This window comes from Vicugna pacos, chromosome 19 (assembly GCF_048564905.1).
Source record: "Vicugna pacos chromosome 19, VicPac4, whole genome shotgun sequence".
Taxonomy (NCBI): Eukaryota; Metazoa; Chordata; class Mammalia; order Artiodactyla; family Camelidae; genus Vicugna; species Vicugna pacos.
In genome coordinates, this window is record NC_133005.1 from 33,280,546 (window position 1) to 33,298,686 (window position 18,141).

The 18,141-nt window shown below is 49.2% G+C and overlaps 1 long non-coding RNA gene across 1 annotated transcript in view; it reads right to left on the minus strand.

Annotated features, from left to right (window-relative positions):
- Positions 1 to 320: 320 nt before the first annotated feature.
- The window catches only part of LOC140687297 (uncharacterized), a 39,659-nt gene continuing 21,838 nt past the window's right edge, over positions 321 to 18,141 (minus strand). Inside the window, exons 2-3 of the long non-coding RNA XR_012061498.1 lie at positions 1,214 to 1,487; positions 321 to 1,027 (exon numbers count right to left, since the gene is read on the minus strand). This is a non-coding gene — a long non-coding RNA (uncharacterized lncRNA). The remainder of the gene's footprint in view (positions 1,028 to 1,213; positions 1,488 to 18,141) is intronic.

Genomic DNA, 18,141 nt, shown 5'->3' on the forward strand with positions numbered 1-18,141 from the left:
GGAAGAAGGAGGAAGAAAGCAATGTGAAGGAAGTCTTCCTGCTCTGGCCCCGCATGGCTGGACACAGAGGTGGATTTTTATCTGCCTCCAAAACCTTTGGAGGGGCTCTGCAATGCAGTTTATTGCATGTTTGATAAATCTTGCAAAATGAAGACATTTTCATTGCAATTGGTTAAGACCACTGTCTCTTTCTACTCTAGTGCCTAAAATAACATTTTCACTTAGTGGGTAACAAAGATGTATTAATAAATAAATAATGCGTTTAATAAATTGTGTTAAACAAATGAATGGGTGATAGAGGAGTGAATGAAGTGGCATTTAGTTCAATCTTGAAGGCAGGATTTTCGCAAATGCTTCTCATGAGGCCTAGGGGTGCCCTCCACAGATAGATCCAACTTAGGCCATGGGTGACCTTGAATGTCAGGGCAAGGAATCAGGCAATGGGGAGCCATGGGAGGTTTTAGAGCAGAGGAAGGACTTGAGTGTAACTGTCAGTTAGGCAGCAGTTGAATGTTAGATAAGAAGACAGGGCCCTGTGGCAGGTGGACCAGACCGGCTCACATAAAACTGCCCTCAGCCCACACTCCCAGGAAGCTGTCACTCGGGAGATGCAATCAGAGGGGTACCCTCCAACGGGGTGCTTCTTGGGGAGAAATGTCTCCAGATGGCCCCTGCCAGGGTGTCTGCCGGTCCCTGGGAGGGAGAGTCCAGGCTAGGAGAGTCCAAATGCATTGGTGGGTATTAAACCTAGATTTGCTCTGTGTGCCCAGCCCAATAATGTTGGGGGAGGCTGGGGCCCGGTGCAGGTCAGGCGTGGGGTCATATGATGTGAGAGTCCCAGGCGTGGCTGCATGTCCTGTCCTTGCAGTGAAGTGAGGCGTCCATTCCACAGAAGAGGAAGTTGAGGTCTGGAAGCTGGGTGGGCCAGGGTGGACATACGCACATCCAGGTACACCTGCTGCCTCTTTTACTCCAGGCCATCCTTTCTCTCTTCCACCCAAATCTTTCTAAATGTCAAGAATTCCAGCTACAAAAAAAAAAAAAAGAAGAACCCCAGCTATTATTTATGTAGCCTTGTTTTGTGCCACGCCTTGTGTTAAAGCACCTTCATATCCCACCACCTGATTATTCCTCCAAGCCTGTGAGAGGCATGGTTATTAATTCCATTTTACAGATAAGGAGTTGTAGAGCCCAGAGAGGTGAATTTACTTACCCAAAGCCACACAGCAGTAAATGGTAGAAGTGCCATCAGACCCAGACTCCAGAGGCAGCCTCCTGAGTTCCCAGCTACCTGGCCTCCTCTTCTGGTCCAAGTTGAGGTAGAGAAAGTCAGCTTTGCCAGCAGAGGGTGGTGTGCTCTCAAAGATCAACCCTGCTTCCCAGACTCTGGCAGACAGAATCCTCAGTGCTGGGAATAACCCTGCTACCACGGACACATGATTCAGAAATCACCTGAGCGTTCACTTAGTCCCAAGTTCCGGTGGAGTCTGGGGAGCATGAAGTATGCAGAGAAATATAAAACACAGCCTTCAAATGAGGCGAGCCAATGGTTCACAGAAAAGGAAACACAATGATTGTAACATAACAAGATGCTTAACTTCACTCTTAATCAGAGAAACCTGTGTTAAATCAGCAACAAGCAGGCACTTTGATAGTTGGGTTAAATAATTTTTTTAAACCCTACCTGTTTCTTTTTACTTTTAAAATGTGTCTGCTAAAAAATTTAAATTACATACGTGGTTTGCATTTGTGGCTCATATTTTTTATTGTGGTAAAATGCACATAACATCACATTTATTATTTTAGAGCTCAGTGGCATTAAGTCCACTCACATTGTTGTGCAACCATCACCACCAACCATCTCGAGAAATTTTTCACTAGCCCAAATGGAACCCTGCACCCATTAAACAATAACTCCTGGTTCCTGCCTCGCCCCAGGCCCAGGGAACCACCGTTCTGCTTTCTGTCTCTACGAATTTGACTACTCAGGTATTTTACATACACGGAATCATACAATATTTGTCCTTTTGTGTCTGGCTTATTTCACTCAGTATAATGTCTTCAAGTTTCATCCACGTTGTAGCCTGTTTCAGAATTTCATTCCTTGTAAAGACTGAATGATGGTCCACTGTTTTTATGTTTGCTTTATCCTCTCCTCAGGTGATGGACATTGGGCTTGTTTCCACCTTTCGGTGGTTGTGAATAATGCTGCCATAAACATTCGTGTATGAATACCTCTTAGAGTCCCTTCTTTCAATTCTTTTGTACAGATCCCAGTGTATTTTATTGGACAGCATTGTACTAGGAATTTCCATAGCAGCACTATTTGAAATATCCCCAAACTAGGAACTACCCGAATGCCCATTAATGGCACAATGGATAAATAAATTGTGGTATATTCAAATGGAAACCCTATAGTGAGAAGGAGTGAACAGCTCCTGCAGCAGTGTGGATGAAACTCAAAAAGAAGCCGCACAAACAATAGTACCTATGGTGGGATTCCCCTTACACAAAGCTCAAAAAAGGCAGAACCAACCTGTGATACTGGAAGTCAGAAGGATGTCTACTCTTTGTAGGCCACGATGGGGCCCCTGTGGGGCTGACAATATTCTGTTGATCTGTCACTGGTTTCAAGAGTGTGATCACTTCGTGAAAGTTCACCAAGCCAAACACTTGGGATCTGTGATCAGCTTTGTGTAGATTTTAGGCTTCCATAAGCAGTTCCCCCCCAAATGTATATATCCTTTGATCCAGCAATTCCATTGCTAGGAATTAAAACTACAGCTACATTTTCACACGTATGAAATGATGTATGAACCAGGTTATCCACTGCAGTTTTTATCACAGCAAACAATTGAAAACATGCTATCTCACACCCATTAGAGTGGCTATTATCAAAAACCAAAAATGACTAGTGTTGGCGATGATGTGGAGGGATTGGAATCATTGTACACAGCTGGTAGGACTATACGGTGGTGATAAAGTAGTGGAGCCGCTATGGAAAACAGTATGGCAGGTCCTGAAAACATTAAAAATAGAATTACCATGTCACCCAGCAATTCTTCTTCTGGGTGTGTACTCTGAAGAACTGAAAGCAGGGTCTTGAACAGACATTTGTACACCCACATTCATAGCAGCATTATTCACAGTAGCCAAAAGGTGGGAGTAACGTAGGTGTCCATGGATTGATGAATGGATAAACAAACTGTGGTATACACATGGAAGGGGATATTATTCAACCTTAAAAAGGAAGGAAATTCTGGCACATGCTCCCACATGGATACACTTGGAGGACATTATGTCAAGTGAAAGAAGCCAGTCACAAAAGGAGCAATATACTATGATTCCACTTAAAAGAGGTACCTAGAGGGGTCAGATTCATAGAGACAGTGGAATGATGGTTGCAGGGACAGGCAGGAGGAGGAATGGGGAGTTGCTGCTTAATGGTACAAGAGTCAGTTTCGGAAGATGGGAAGCGTTCTGGAGATGGATGGTGGTGATGGTTGAACAACCACGTGCACATACTTAAAACCACCTAACTGTAGACTTAAAAATGGGTAAAATGGTAGAGTTGATATTATGTGTATTTTACTGCAATGAAAACATTTAAAAAGTGAGGTGTCTATGAGGAAAGGTGAGAAAGAATTTTCAAGAGATAATGGGTAATAAAACACCAAGGGAAGAACAGCATAGAAGGGACGTTCTCATTTGTTTAAATATATCAAAATGTTAAATAGAAGACAGAGAGGAAAGAAGTGACATGTACAAGAGACTAACAAAGGAAGTGGACCGGGACCTGTCTCCCTTGCCTCCCATCCTCACTCCTCAGGGACTCAGAAGATAAAGGAGGGGGCTGGCTGAGTTGCTGTCCAGGAGGAGTGGCAGCTCCCAGCCAAGGGACTCCTGCCTGAGACAGTGAAACAGAGGTGGCACTTCTGCATGTCTGGCTGGGGGACCTGGGAGGGTTTCTGGATCAGATGGGGGCTGTGGGGGTGGTGACTGGCAGGAAGTCATCTTGGGTCCAGTCCAATAGGACCTCCTGGAGAGGCAAGAAGCTGGCGTTAAATGCTGGACTCCCAGGAGGAGGGGCAGGGGGCCCCCAGGAGGAGGGGGCATCCCCACAGAGATGACTGTCTCCATGGAGCTGACAACAGCGCTGCCATCGCCGCCCAGCCCCCTCGGCCCCTCCTGTGGGGGAGGGGAGGAGAACTGGAGAATGAGCCCCCTGCACCCAGCCCCACCTTGCGTTCACCTCTCTCACTGTGGACAGGAAGCGAGGGGATGTCTAAACCCAAATCAAGTTAGCAGTTTCCACGAGTCTCTTGACTGGACATTTAAAATTTGAGTGGAGAACGTGTTTGTGACTTAAAGCATCAGTAGAACTGTCTGTTATCTAAAAGCTGGTCGAGGCCACGTGGCTCCATGCCACGTGCCCTCCGGTTCTCCGGGAAGCAGAGAGAGGCAGAGACAGAGAGAGACAGAGACAGGGACGGAGAGGAACAGCAGGGCTTCTTGAAGTCTCACTCAGGACTAGCACAAAATTCCTTCCACCACATTCTGGTGACCAAAGGGAGACAGGAGGCCAACCCATATTTGAGGGAAATAGAACCCATGCCTTGAACAGGGGAGCCAGAGCAATGTCACATTGCAAAGAGGTGTGAAAACAGTCTACCAAAAAGGCCTTGCTTCCCTTGCGAGGGCAGCTGGGCGATGTAGACCAGCTGTGTGTCCAGGAAGAGGAGGAAACGGGTTCAGAGAAGAGCTTGCCAGTCTCGCCACACTTGCCCACCCCCCGCAGATGCACAGTTAGGCATGTGCCTACTGTGTCCTCAGCCCAGCAGGGAGGCTTAGTGAGAGCAGGGACCTCAGGGAAAGGGGTCCTGATTCCCCAGTGGTGGGACCACTCACTTCTGCTCTCAGGACCTCCATTTTCTCATCGGCAAAATGGGTCTCAGACTTGGCAGAGAAGTGGATGACACTGTCCCTGCCCTCAAAGATGTTAAATAACAGGCGGAGAGAAGAATTCAAGATGTGCCCAGACCTGGGGAGAGTAGAGGGGTCCTGTTAACAGGGGAGGCGCAGCGAGCAGGGGGTCACTGCAGGAGAGGGCCCTGTGGCCGAGCCTTGACAGATGAGGAACAGGATCAGAATAGACCCCGGGCGTAGGGTACCGCCCGCAGGGAGGAGAACCAGCCTGTGTAGAGGTGTGGAGGCTGGAGCACACGTGATCTAGTGAAGGGTCCTGCACCCCCGTATTTAAAGCGGAAGTTCCCCAAGGGTGGGATGTTGGCTGTGCTGGGAGCTGATGCACACGTATGTGCTTGTTCCTTGGCAGGATGGGTCTGAAAAAAGGAGAAAGAAAAAGAAAAAAGGCAATGAGAGATTGAAAACAGATTACTGGGGAGAAAAGTATTTCAGGCGTGAGATGGCTGTCTCTGCAGCCGCCGGCTCCAGTCCCGCCCATTCCCTGGCCCTGACGCAGAGCTGGCAGGCAGAAGGTGTTTCTCCTGGGACTGTTCAAACTGAGGGCCTGGCTGGCAGGAGGCTAAGGCCTACCCCATTCCTGCCTGGGTGCCAAACTCTGCATGAGGCTTAAATATCCCCACAGGCTGACTGCGTAACTTAGGCCATGCTAAATGCTTTCTGTGCTTCTTGAACTCTCCCCTTGAGGTACATTCTGTGATTGTCCCATTTCCTAGGTCAGTAAACTGAGGCTCAGAGAGGTTAACTGGCTTGCCCACAGCCACACAGTCAGTCAAAGGTGAATCTGAGTGATGCTATTGCCTTATCTTGAGCCTGGGGTGCAGACAGAGGAAGAAGAGGTTTAGGACCAACTATAAAGAAGAATGTTCTGGGGGATACAGGGTTTAGGGTGGGAGGCAGTATGGGGCAGTGGTTAATTGCTTGATTCGAGAGTGAGATTTGGGGTTTTTTTTTTGTTACAGCCGTGTGACCTAGATTATCTGACTGATACAAATCATGGTGAACTAAGTTACATGACCTTCAAAATATTAGGACTTATCTTCCTCTAAAAAGCAGGATTTTTTTTAATTTTTAAGTTTTGCCAAATACACGTAACATAAAATTTGCCATCTTGACCATTGTTAAGTGTACAGTTTAGTGGTATTAAGTACATTCACATTGCTGAGCTACTGTCACCACCATCCATCTCCAGAACTTTCATCTTGTGAAACTCAAACTCTGTGCCCATTAAGCACTAACTCCCCATCCGTCCTCATCCTCCCAGCCCCTGGCAATCACCCTCCTACCTTCTCTTTCTCTGATTTGACTGCTCTAGGTACTTCATATAAGTGGAATCATGCAGTATTGGTCCTTCTGTGACTGGCTTATTTCACTCAGCATCATGTCCTCTGAGCTTATCCATGTTGTAGCCTGTGTCAGAATGTCCTTTTTAAAGGCTAAATAATATTCTACTGTGTGTATGGACCACATTTGGCTTATCCATTATCTGTCAATGGGTGCCTGTGTTTGCTTGCACCTTTTGGTTGTTGTGAATGATGCTGCTGTGAACACGGGTGCACACATATTGGCGGCAGCATTTTTAAAGTTTTTGAGAGGGAAAGGCGCTGACCAAGAAGCCAGGAGATGGGATGTCGGACTCGATCACTAACTTGCTGTGTCGCTTTGGGCACATCGTGTTCTGCAGCTGAGTCTCACTTTCCTTATGGTCCCTGCCTACTTCACAGCAGTGCGCTGAGACCAAATGAGATCCAGGAATATTAGCGAAGAACAGCCGCGAGGGACTGTTATTGATATTACTCAGTGGGGTGAGGGCAATGATTTCCCAAAGGCATGAGTCACGAATGGCGGAATTCCAGGCATCAGGAGAGGTGGTTCTGGGCAGCAGAGACCAGATTCCACACAGAGCAGTGACCCTGACCCTGAACCCGCAAGGGAGCCCCACCCTCCCTGCATGGCCACTGGCCGGTGTGAGGAAGGAGTCAGTGAATGTCATAGGCAAATAGGCCCTTAGGGTAGAGCCTGCAGTCCCATTGCCACATGCAATTGTTAGGGAGGCTCAGAGACAGTGATATATTTGCCTAGAGTCACACAGCCAGAGAGCAGTGGAAGCTGGACTAGAACTCGGAACTCCAGACTCTCCTGCACCATGCTACCTCCCACGTGGTTCCAGTTCTAGGAAGAAGGTATCAGAAGTGAGCTCTGGAAGAGCTATTTGGAGCAGGAGGATCAGGGGACTCAGAGGGTCTCAAGGTGCAGGTGGAACTCTCCTCTTCTGTATCTCTTGGAGGCTGATCTAAGAACATTTTGCTATGTGGCCCTCTCTGTACTTTCCAAAATCTTGAGACTACTTATGATCATAATAATTGCTACTTGTAATTGAGCCCTTCCAAGTCCCAGGCATAGAGCTGAGTACTTTGTATACCTGGTCCCACTTCATCCTTCCTATGAGGTAGGAGCCAGTGTTATCTCATTTGAAAGCCTCTGCACCCCAAGCCTTAGATCGGTGGCATTTTCAAGGCCACAAAATGAGAGGAGGCCAGAACTGGGATTTGAACGCAGTCCTGGGTGCCCGTGGAGTCTGACTGTTGAAGCACAATGATCTACTGCCTCCTCCTCCGCTGAGATCTGTTACAGTTCTGTGTGATGGAGGCGGGGAGCTGATTGTGCTCATTGTCTAGGTGGAAAGACTGAAGCTTGGCAAACGGAGATTGGCCGGGCTGGAGAAGGAGTCAGGGCCAGGACCCACCCGCCAGGGCCGGCTTCCACCCCGTACATCTGCTCTGGGGAAAAGAAGGCTCTTCCAGGAGTGCCCATGGACATGCAGGATGGGGAGGGGTTGGTGACGGAATCTGGATGTAGACCCTTCCCTCCAGCAATGACGAGGGCAGCCAGCATTTAAAGAGCACTGACAGGGTCCAAGGTCTTCTGCTTAACACTTTGTATCAATTATTTCATTTCCTCCTCCCCTATGTGGAAGGAATTAATTTTCCCCCCCATTTTGTGGGTGCAAACGTTTAGGTTCAGAGCGATGGGCTCACTTGTCCAGGGGACCAGGCTAGGAAGTTGTGGCAATGAGATGCTAAAGCCTGGCTTCTTATGGCCTTGCAAATTCCCCTCCCCAAAGAGAGGAGGGAGAAGCAACCTGAACAACCCCACCCCAGGCCCCAAGGCCTGATGCAACTGAGATGCCATATGCTAAGAGTCCCCAGGTGGTTCTAAGAACCCAGATTCCTCAGGTGGAGCCACCGTGTGTTATGAATCTACAGTTGCCTGATTCTCTGCCTGCCTGGATTTGAACCCAGGTCTAACTGAGCAACCATTATGTGCCAGACATTGTGCCAGGTGTTGTGACACATTATGCCATTGGAGTCACAAAGTAGTCCTGCATAGGACGTATTATTATTGCTGCTACTGTTGTTACTCCTATCAGACAGATGGGAAAACCATGGCTCCAAGAGGTGATAAGACTTGCCTACAGGCAGCGTCCAAATGTCAGCGTTTGAACCTAGGCCTGAGTCCAAGCCTTCATTCTTTCTACTATTTATAAGCCTCCCTAACAGAGACCCGCAGACTATTATCGTGGTGCTTCAGGCATCAGAGGAGTCATAGATCTGGCTCCCAGGGCGGTTCAGGGATCCATGAAGTCATTCATGACTTCCAGCTGGCTGTGCTGGTGGTGGCTGCACCCTTGCTCTCCCAGGAAAATCCCTGGGACCTGGAGTGGAAGGGCCTGAGAGAGAGAAAGTGTGGCTACTTTAAAAAGCAGAACGTTTGAACGATTTGAGCCATGATGGAGAATGTGGATGTGACGCGCTCCCTGGCTGTGAGGGTACCAGCAAAGGCTGGCAGTTATCTGTGAAGAAGGAGTGAGAGGCAATTCCTGCATGAAAAAATGATACTGGATTCAAAGAACTTACAGTTTTGAAAGTCTGTGACTGTAAGATTCTCAGATCCCATTTTGTCAGATTTCAATCTAAGATTGTACAATATGCAAAAATCTAGGAATCTAAGACTGTGTGTGTTTCTTCCCTCTTTTGTGTTTCCTGGTCCCTATTCAGGCAGGTAGACTGTGTAGCATCTACAGACCCAGGGAAGGTACATTTCAGTAAAAGCAGAGAGCAAGTTTTTTGGATCTCAAAAGCATACTTTCCTCCCAAAAAAGACCATTCCTGAAGGGACTTGGGGCACAGTGAACACCTCTTGAATCAGAGAAAGGAAGAATTTGATGCCTTTCTGTCCCTCTGCTGTACAACATTTGGGGTGATGGCTGTTTAATCAGCCTGGGTCCTGGAGTGAGGAGACACAGAGTAGGGCCTTGGCGGACCTGAGTGGACACATGGCATGAGTGGCTGAGGAACAAGATTGGGGGTGGTTGTTACTGCACCCTAACCTGACTGATGCACGGCTCCCCTCTCCCCTCTCTCCTTCCTCCCAAATAAAAAATCTAGGAAGAGAGCCAGACAAAAAGCTATGACCGAGGATGTTTTGAATTTTGTGGGTCAGCATGACCCCAGAGAGCTTTGAAGAGTCCAAAAGTAGAGAGTGGGGAAAGGCTCGAGTGATGAAATGGTCATGTGGTATGTTGAAGCCAAAAGGGCCTGAAACAACCTCCCAGCGAGACCCAGCCACAGGAAAGATGTATGTGTGTGTGTGTGTGTGTGTGATGGGGTATGGGGAGCAAACAAAATTGATTAAGATTAATTTTCTGCCCACATAGGAAGTAGGGTATCATCATAAAAATTAATTCAAAATAGATTACCTTTCTTGCCTGTCAGACTTTTGAACTGAGATTTTTACCTGCTATGCATAATTTTAAATTCCACAGCCCTAAGACTCTTGGATTCTGGGCTATTATCATGACTCTTTCACTGGGTAGAAGTTGGAGGTGAACACTGGGAGCGCCCAGGCCTGGAAACCAGGAGAAACTCTCCTCTCAGATGTCACCTTCCCTGGGTGGCCTTCCCTGACCATTTGGTTTAAAATGGAACTTCCCCCACCACGCTGCCTATTCCTGATCCCTCTTCTTTCTTTTTTCTCAAAGGACTTAGCACCACTGATGCAGCATGTTTTACTTATTTCTTTGTTGTCTATTTCTGCCACTTGGTTGTAAGTTTCAGAAGGGCAGAGATGTCTCTCTCCCTCCCTCCCTTCCTTGTTTCATTCTATTTTTCTATCTCGCTTCTCTTTTTCTTGTTTTCTTTCTTTACTTTTGTATTTATTTCCTTTCTTGTATTTATAAAATTTTTTTAAAACATTCATAAAAGCCTAGAAAACAATGAACATTCATTTGCCGTTGGCCCATCACCTAGATTTAACAACTGTTAACATTTTATTATTTGCTTCATTTCCTTGGTGCCAGCATTTTCTAAAGTAAATCATTTTCATCATGCTATTTTCTCTTTAGAAGCTTGAAGGTAGAGAGTTTTGTCTCTTGCACTTGCTGCTGTATCACTCACTGCCTGGAACCTTGTAGACCTTTAACAGATAGTTGGTGAATGAATGACTCTCACTTAATCCTCATAGCAACCCTAAGTATTAGGTATTAGCATTATCCCCATTTTACAGAAGACGAAACTGAGGCATAGAGAGGGAAAGTAACTTGCCCAAGGCCACACAGCTAGGAGACAGTGAAAGGAATTTGAGTTCAGACAGGGCTGAGTCCAGAGTCCACACATTCACTGCCCTAGATCTCTCTAGGGGGTCCTTTGATTGGATGTTCTTTCATCTTCTCTGTCCACCTATCCCACCCAGGTACCATCCACAGAGGAGACTGGGAGGCTGACCAGAAGCAGGGCATCCCCATCTGGGAACCCAGGTGGTCTCCATAAAGGCTGGGGCCCTCTCTTCCACCCTGGGGTGGAGACAGAAAGCTCCTTCCCAGACGAGTGACCTTTGGGGTTTGTTATGAGTAGAGATTCCTTCTGGGGAACGTGATGGCTGATGCCGGAAGCCTAGGTCCCCAGACTTAACCCCTAGGAATGTGGAGCGGAATCTCTAGGCCTCCACCCTGCAGGCCAGCGTTCCCAGTTGCTCCAGCCAGAGGAGGCGGGTTCTAGGTAGCTCTCCGGGTTGCTGGGGCTACTGGGGAGATGGACTGGGAACCTTCCTTCCTCAGGTTGGGAGGCAGCTCCTCAGGATAAACAGAGTTCCAAGCTTCAAAATCAAAGAAACCTGGGGTCTGCCTCTTCACCTCTTCCTTCCTGTGTGACATCGGACAGTTGCCCAGTCTGGGGAAGCCTTAGTTTTCACATCTATCACATGGGGACACTTATTATCCCAACCTCACACAGATCCGAGGCTAGGGTGAGGCAAGCCAGGAGACCAGGGCACAGCATTTAAGGAGGTGCTGGCTCTCGGTTGCTGACCCTGCACTTGTGGGATCCCGAGGGTGAGCGCCTCCTTAAATTGTGCATCCTGGTTACCGCCACACCTGGACCCTAGTCCCAGCCCCACCTCCCAGGGTGGTCCCGGAAAGGAAATGAGGTATTTTGTGCCAAGTACATCAGCACAGTGCCTAGCACATGGCTCATTCTTCGGGAAATGCAGTTACTGTTGGTATTATTGATGGCTGGGCGGGGGGGGGGGGGGGTGGTTCCCAGCCAGGGCCCCATCTCTCTCGACCACCTCCATCACTTCCTCCACCTGTGTGTATTGTATTCTTTTTTATTTTTTATCTCCTTCTAACAGTATTTCATTACTATGAATTTCTAGTATTTTCCTTGTCCTATAGTCTCTGTTCTTTTTTTTTTTTTTTTTTTTTAGTTTTTTCTTTAGGGGGTTGATAACTAGGTTTATTTAGAGGAGGTTTTGGGTGTTGAACCCAGGATCCTGTGCACTTAAGCTATACCCTATCCCCCTGTTCTATCCTGCAGCATGGAAACAATGATAGCTAATATTTACCGAATGCTTACCAGGTGCAGGGCACTGTGCGAAGCATTTATAATGCCATCTCTCTTCCTATCTTTGCAATGATCCTGTGAGGCAGAAACTAGGATTAAGTCCATTTTGCAAATGAGGAGACTGAGGCACTTCAGTTTCAATATTAAGTAACTTGTCCAAGAATGGATGGCTGGGGAGGGCCAAAGGGGTGTATAGACCAAGACAGTGTAACCCTACAACCCATGCGATGGAGCAGGCAGATGGCTCTGAGACCGAGCCCCCTGAGCTAAGTCAGGTCCCAGGGACCTGGGGGCAGGGGGAGGGGCCCCTCAAGCCACAGCAGGCAGTTTCTGAGTTCTTCCCAGGCCAGAGAGTGGCTTCTGCCTTCAGGCTGTGATAATAATGACATTGAGCTCATATTTATTAAGTGCTCATTCTGGACCAGCCCTGTGCTTCACGAGTCACATTCAAGATCTTGATCGTCCTCACAACAGCTTTCTTATGCATTATTGTCTATGTTATGAATGAGGAAGACCTCAAGACATCAGGTCAGGGTCACAGCCCAAGTATACGGTAGGTCCAAGATCTGAACCCTTAGTTGTCTGAATCCCAGGTGGGCTTGGGGCTGAAGGCTTGGCTGCCGAGGGCCTTGTGGGCCCTTGATCCCAATCACCTTTACCTCTGTGCCTCCTCCCTCTGCTGGCAGCCACTATTAAATGAGGGTTAACCCAAAAGGAAGTCATTGCAGGGGCTGGGGCTGCGGTGGTGGCATGGGGAGGAAGGCATGTTTCTGGGCTCCAAGGACCCTACGCCTGGATGCTCCATGCCCAGGCCCTGGGCCCCAAGGTGCACACCCTGCTCTGGATGAGGTGGAACCTGGGGCAAGTAAATTTCAATCTGGAGGAGACAGCTCAGTGAGGATGCTGAACTTTATTTGTACAAATTTGTTTTCTTCCTGGCCTCTTCTTTTGTAATTCATCCCTCATCCTGGCCACATGGGAGCCTCCTACTCAGGACATTCACTCCCCCCCTCTGCAGGATGAGCTAAACATTTCCCGGCATTCAAGGCTATCCGAGGAGACTAATGCAGAGGGCTGGCCCTGCCTCTCTGCCTTTCCACAGGTGGGCCCCTCCGCCTAAAATGTCCTCCTTCCCCTGAGATCCTTCTAGATCTTCTCAGGCCTGGCTGGGCACGACTCTGAACTCCCCGACCCCAGGGTAGTTGTGTAATTTGATACCAGGCCGGCATTTGACGAAGACAAAAGGTGGCTTGGCATCTAAAAGGCAGGTTTTGAACTTAGATGTGAGTTCAGTCCCAGATCTGCGACTTACCAGCTGTGGGAGGTTGGGCAGCCTCTCTCGGCCTCAGTTTACTTCTTTGGACACAGAAAGAATGATCCAACCTTCTCCATTTGGGGCGCTGTGCTGAGGGACTGGAGGGGGCCGTGCGAATTAAACTCTGGGCTCAGTACTGGCAACACGGTCAGAGCTCAGAAGGTACCAGGTGTTCTTCTCATAGCACACCAGGTTTAGGAGCCCATCTGGAGCTGGTCTCTGTGCTGGGCGTGGGGATGGAGCCGTGAATGGATTCATGTGGCCACAGTTCTTAGAAACGGAGACCAGGGAGGGAGATGTTCACACATTGGTTGCCACTGTGGCTGTAATTAGGTCTATCACCCCTAACTCTCCAACCTCCACCCCTCACCTTGACCTTGAAGCACCTGGGCAGGATCTAAATCTGATTTCTCTCCATAACCTTAGCTCCTCAATCACCGTCTGGAGACTCCGCACATACGTAAGTTCAAAAGATTACTGAAGCAAACACTTACGACACTAAGTGTGTGATAGCAACTGTTCTAAGCACCTTACAAACATGAAATCATGTCCTTGTCCCTGTCAAGTATGTACTCTGGTCATCACCCCCATTTTACAGATAGGCAAACTGAGACGCAGAAAAGTTAAGCAAACTACCCTGAGCATTATAGCCAGTGAGGGCCACAGCCAGGAGTTGAATCCCTGTGACTCACTCCATGCCTCTCTCGAGTTGATGCCACTTTCCAGCTGTGTCCAGGAGGGGCCTGGTCTGAAGACCTTGCCCGTCTCCACCACTTGCTGACCCCCGGGCTCCTCAGCTTTCTACTCCCCAGGTGGGCTGTGGAGGCAAACAAGGCCTCAGCTGCAGCCTTTGATGTCCCCTGCCAAGCTGGCACTCTGAGGCCTGGGGGTGCCTCAGGGGATCCTAGGCCAGCAGCTGGGCCGACCTCAGGGCCAACGTTTCCGTAAACACCCCAGTGAGCCAGCCCTGCATGGTCAGTCCATGGGCTGCTGGCTTCGAGGGCCGAGGTTTGGCTGGCCCTGCGCGGTTTCCTCCAACATGGCCACCTCCACCCCCTCTGCCTGGCTGGGCTTCCAGTAATGAAGTGTTTTGCTGTGGGGCTAGTGGCGCTGGTGGGACTGGGAGGGCTTCTGGGATGGGGCACTGGGGCCTCTCTGTCCCACTTGTCCCACTTAGGATCCTGGAAGCCCCTCACTGCAGCCTGGGCAGCCCATAGGCCCACACGGGTGTCTGAGGAGAAATTGGCCTCTAAGGGGACAGGTCTTGGGCTCTGAGCCCAGAGGGAGGGTGTGGCCGGAACAGACCCTGTCTGTCCTTTCCGAGCGGTTGGGAGGTTAGGGAAACAACTTCTTCTGCAGACAGAGCCAGGCACTTGGAGATGGAAGGGAAGTCTCAATCGTGGCCACCACCTCTCCCCACCCAGAGTGTGTGGCTGCAATGAAGGGGCTGTGGGTGGAGACTGAAGGACCATCAATCATCAGAGCAGGGGTCCTGAATGCAACTCGACCCCAGCCCTTTAATTCTCACAGCCATCCTGCTCGGAAACTGAGGCCCAGAGAGGTGAAGTGCCTCGCCCATGGTCACACAGCAAGTGACGGAGCCAGATGTGACCAGGTCTCCTCCTTCCCTCTGAACCACTTCCAGCCCACCATCTGAATCCCAGACGGTAGGGACTGGAAGGTGCTTCCTCCAGGCCATCTCTTAGGAGGCAGTATGGCACAGTGGGTAAGAGCACAGACTCAGGGGCCAACTGCCTGGGGGGCCAACTGCCTGGGTTTAAATCCCAGCTCTGCCTCCTACCTGTTATGTGACCTTGGACAAGCTATTCAATTTCTTGATACCTCGGCTTCCCCATCTGTGAAATGAGGATAATAATCATGCATCCCTTAGAGGGTTGCTACGAGGACTTAATTCAGCCCTGGTGTGTAGTAAGCCTTTCACAAAGGCTAGTTATTTCTAATCTCTCGCCAGCCTTCCCACTATAGACCTGGGGAGACACAGGCCCAGAGATGGAGGCAAAACCTGCTGGCGTCTTGGACACATTTGGCCCATGTCTCCTCTGGTACCACTGAGAAGCTCTCGCGTTTGAGCTGAGGGAGGCCCCGAGAGAAGAGAAGAAGGGAAAGATGCAGGGAGAAGGGGAGGATGGAGGAGGTGCTTGCTCTCTTCTCCAGCCCAGGGCTGAGGAAGGACAGTGTCAGAGCCCAGGAGAGGAGGGAGTGAGGCAACATGCTGGGTGACCCTGGGTCCATCCCTTCCTCGTCTGGGTCCCAATCTCCCCTCCTTGAACTCAAAGGGGCTCCTCAGGAGGGCTTCAGGGGCTGCCGAGGGGAGAGGGAGGGCCCAGAACCCCAGCCCAGGGCTCCCACCCTCCCCTTTGTCCCAAACAACTTTCCTTGTGTGTGTGTTAATTATTTTTATGCGGGATTTTGTTCTGAATGAGGGTCTACTGTCCTGAGAAGGGGACCCTGGGCAGCAAGGAGCAGGGATGGAGCTCCCCTTCCTGCACCTGGGGACCCTGGGGCCCAAGCTGATGACTGGCTGGTGACTCACTCCCTTCTCAGCACATCCTGCCATCCCATGACTGGAAGCCCCACGGGGGCGGCCCCTAACCAGAGTCCCCCTAACCAAGGTGCTCCCCCCTCGACATGCACAGGGACTGGGAACAATTAACTTGCTCCTCAGGCTAGGCCAGATGTTCACATGGCTATGGGTTTTGCTAACCACATGTGACTCAAGGGCTTCCTCAGGGCTGGAAGGGTCCCAAGAAGCCACAAAGGGCAACCCTGTCATGTCACAGCAGGGGAAGTGGGACCCAGAGAGAGGTGAGGTGACTTGCCTAAGGTCATTTGGGGTAGAGGGAGGAGGGAACCCGTAGTTCTGGCCAACAAAATATGCACAGAAGAGACGAGTGGCATCATTTCTGGTTTGAGGCAATGAAGGTCCAGTGTGCCTTCTCCACCCCTCCTCTCCAAGGTAACCTTGGAGACTACTGGTCTAGAATGGTGGTTCACAAGCTGCAATGTGTATACAGATCATGTGGGTGTGTTGGATGCAGATCCCGATTCTGGGGCGGTGTCTGAAATTCTTCATTTCAAACAAACAACTGAATGATGCGGATGCATCAGGGCACACATCTGAGTAGGGAAGAGCCAGAGGATGCAGCGCCAAGATGGGACAAGACCTCCCAACTTCATTGGAGTACTCACGAGCAAAAATAAACCTTCGCTGGGATAAGCCACTGACATTTGGAGTTTATCTGTGACCTCAGCAAAGCTTAATGTACTCCAGTTAACACACTGGATAGGGAATTGTCATTTAGCCGGTCAGCCAATATCTACTAAGTTCCTACCATGAACTCATTTGGTGCCCTGGGTGCCTCACTCAAGGAGGCACTCACTCTCCAGGTCCTGCTCGCACAAGCTCAGCACCTGATGGTGAGAGCTCCTTGCATTTTGCTCCTCGGGCACCTCTCTTTCTGCATCCTGGTCCCAGTGCTGTAAGTCAGTAGGGGAGACAGGGCTGGAAATGTGGACCTTTTGGCTTATGAGCCTGAATTTGCTTCTGGTTGTGCAAAGAACCATTGTGCTCATTCCAGGGTCTTATTTAGGGAGCTATGGCAGCAGCTAGAAGGGTTCCCTGGACTGTCACATCCCTCTAATGCCAAACTTGGCAGTTTGGGGGCCTGAACCACAGTAACTAGTCAGCAAACTGGCAGCTCCTGCTGCGGACTTTCAGTGCTTTGAACATGTATGGACGGTTCATCCATCACTCACACTCCCATCACCCGACAGCCTTATTGCCAGCCCACGTGCTTCCTGAAGTGGCCAGACCCGGGCCGCCTGCTATCCACATTCTCCCATCTTCTGTTATTTAGGAGAACAAGTGCTAAGTAAAAACACGTGCTCTGAGTCAGAGGGGCCCTTCCAGACAACACTTTCAGTGATGTCTTGTCACCTTCCTGGACAGTACTGTCGTGCCTCCATCACTCCCCTTGGGACGCACCACCCGCCTCGCCCCATCACTGGTAGGGGAGGGACTCCTCCTCTGTCATGTGTTGCTATGAACAATGTGCCTCTCTCCGCCTCCTCCTCAGGCCTCGCAATTCCTCCCCTCCAAAACTAATCAAGGGTGATAGTGGTCAGAATAGTAAGTACCTTGGGAGCAGTGAGTACAGTCTTGGAAGGAACTTTCTGAAAATGTATCTTGATCTGGGTGGTGGTTACATGGGTGTGTCCATATGTGAAGTGTTGTCAAGATGTACACTTAAGACTAGTGCACTGTAAGCATTTCTCTGTGTTTATATGTTACCCCTCAATTTAAAAAACATATGCCACATAGAGCTCTGTGAGCAGGAGCAAAAATAAATAACCACAACAAAACCCACAACATGGGTTTTGGAGTTATTTGGACCTGCACTGAAAATCTGGCTCCGTTTTCTAGCTGTGTGACCTTAGGCAAGTTACTTAACCTCTCTGAACTTCATTGGGTTTTTTTTTTTTGGTTTGTTTTTGTTTTGTGAGGTGTGGACTGTGAGGATTAGAAACTCTACTTTTTATAAAAAGTACTTAGCACAGGGCTGGCTCCCACTGGGTACTCAATACAGGATCATTTTTGTTGTTATTAAAACCAGTGACCCTAGCAAGGATAGGGTGTGGGAGGGGTCTCCCCTGGGTACAGACAATAAAAGGGGTACAGAGCTCATAGACAATCTAAAGATGAAATATAATTGATGATTTTAAAATTCTGCCATTTGTTATCGCCCGGCGCTGGCAAGTCTAAATAAAGTCAGTCACAAACGACTGCATCCCAAAAGTGTCTTTTATTGGCCTAAGTTCTAAACAATTGTTGTGGTAACTGTTGAATTTTAATAAGATGTAGGTGAGCTTCAAATGAGCACATTTAAGTGTCTTATCCCTTAATAAACATCTTCTCCATGGAAG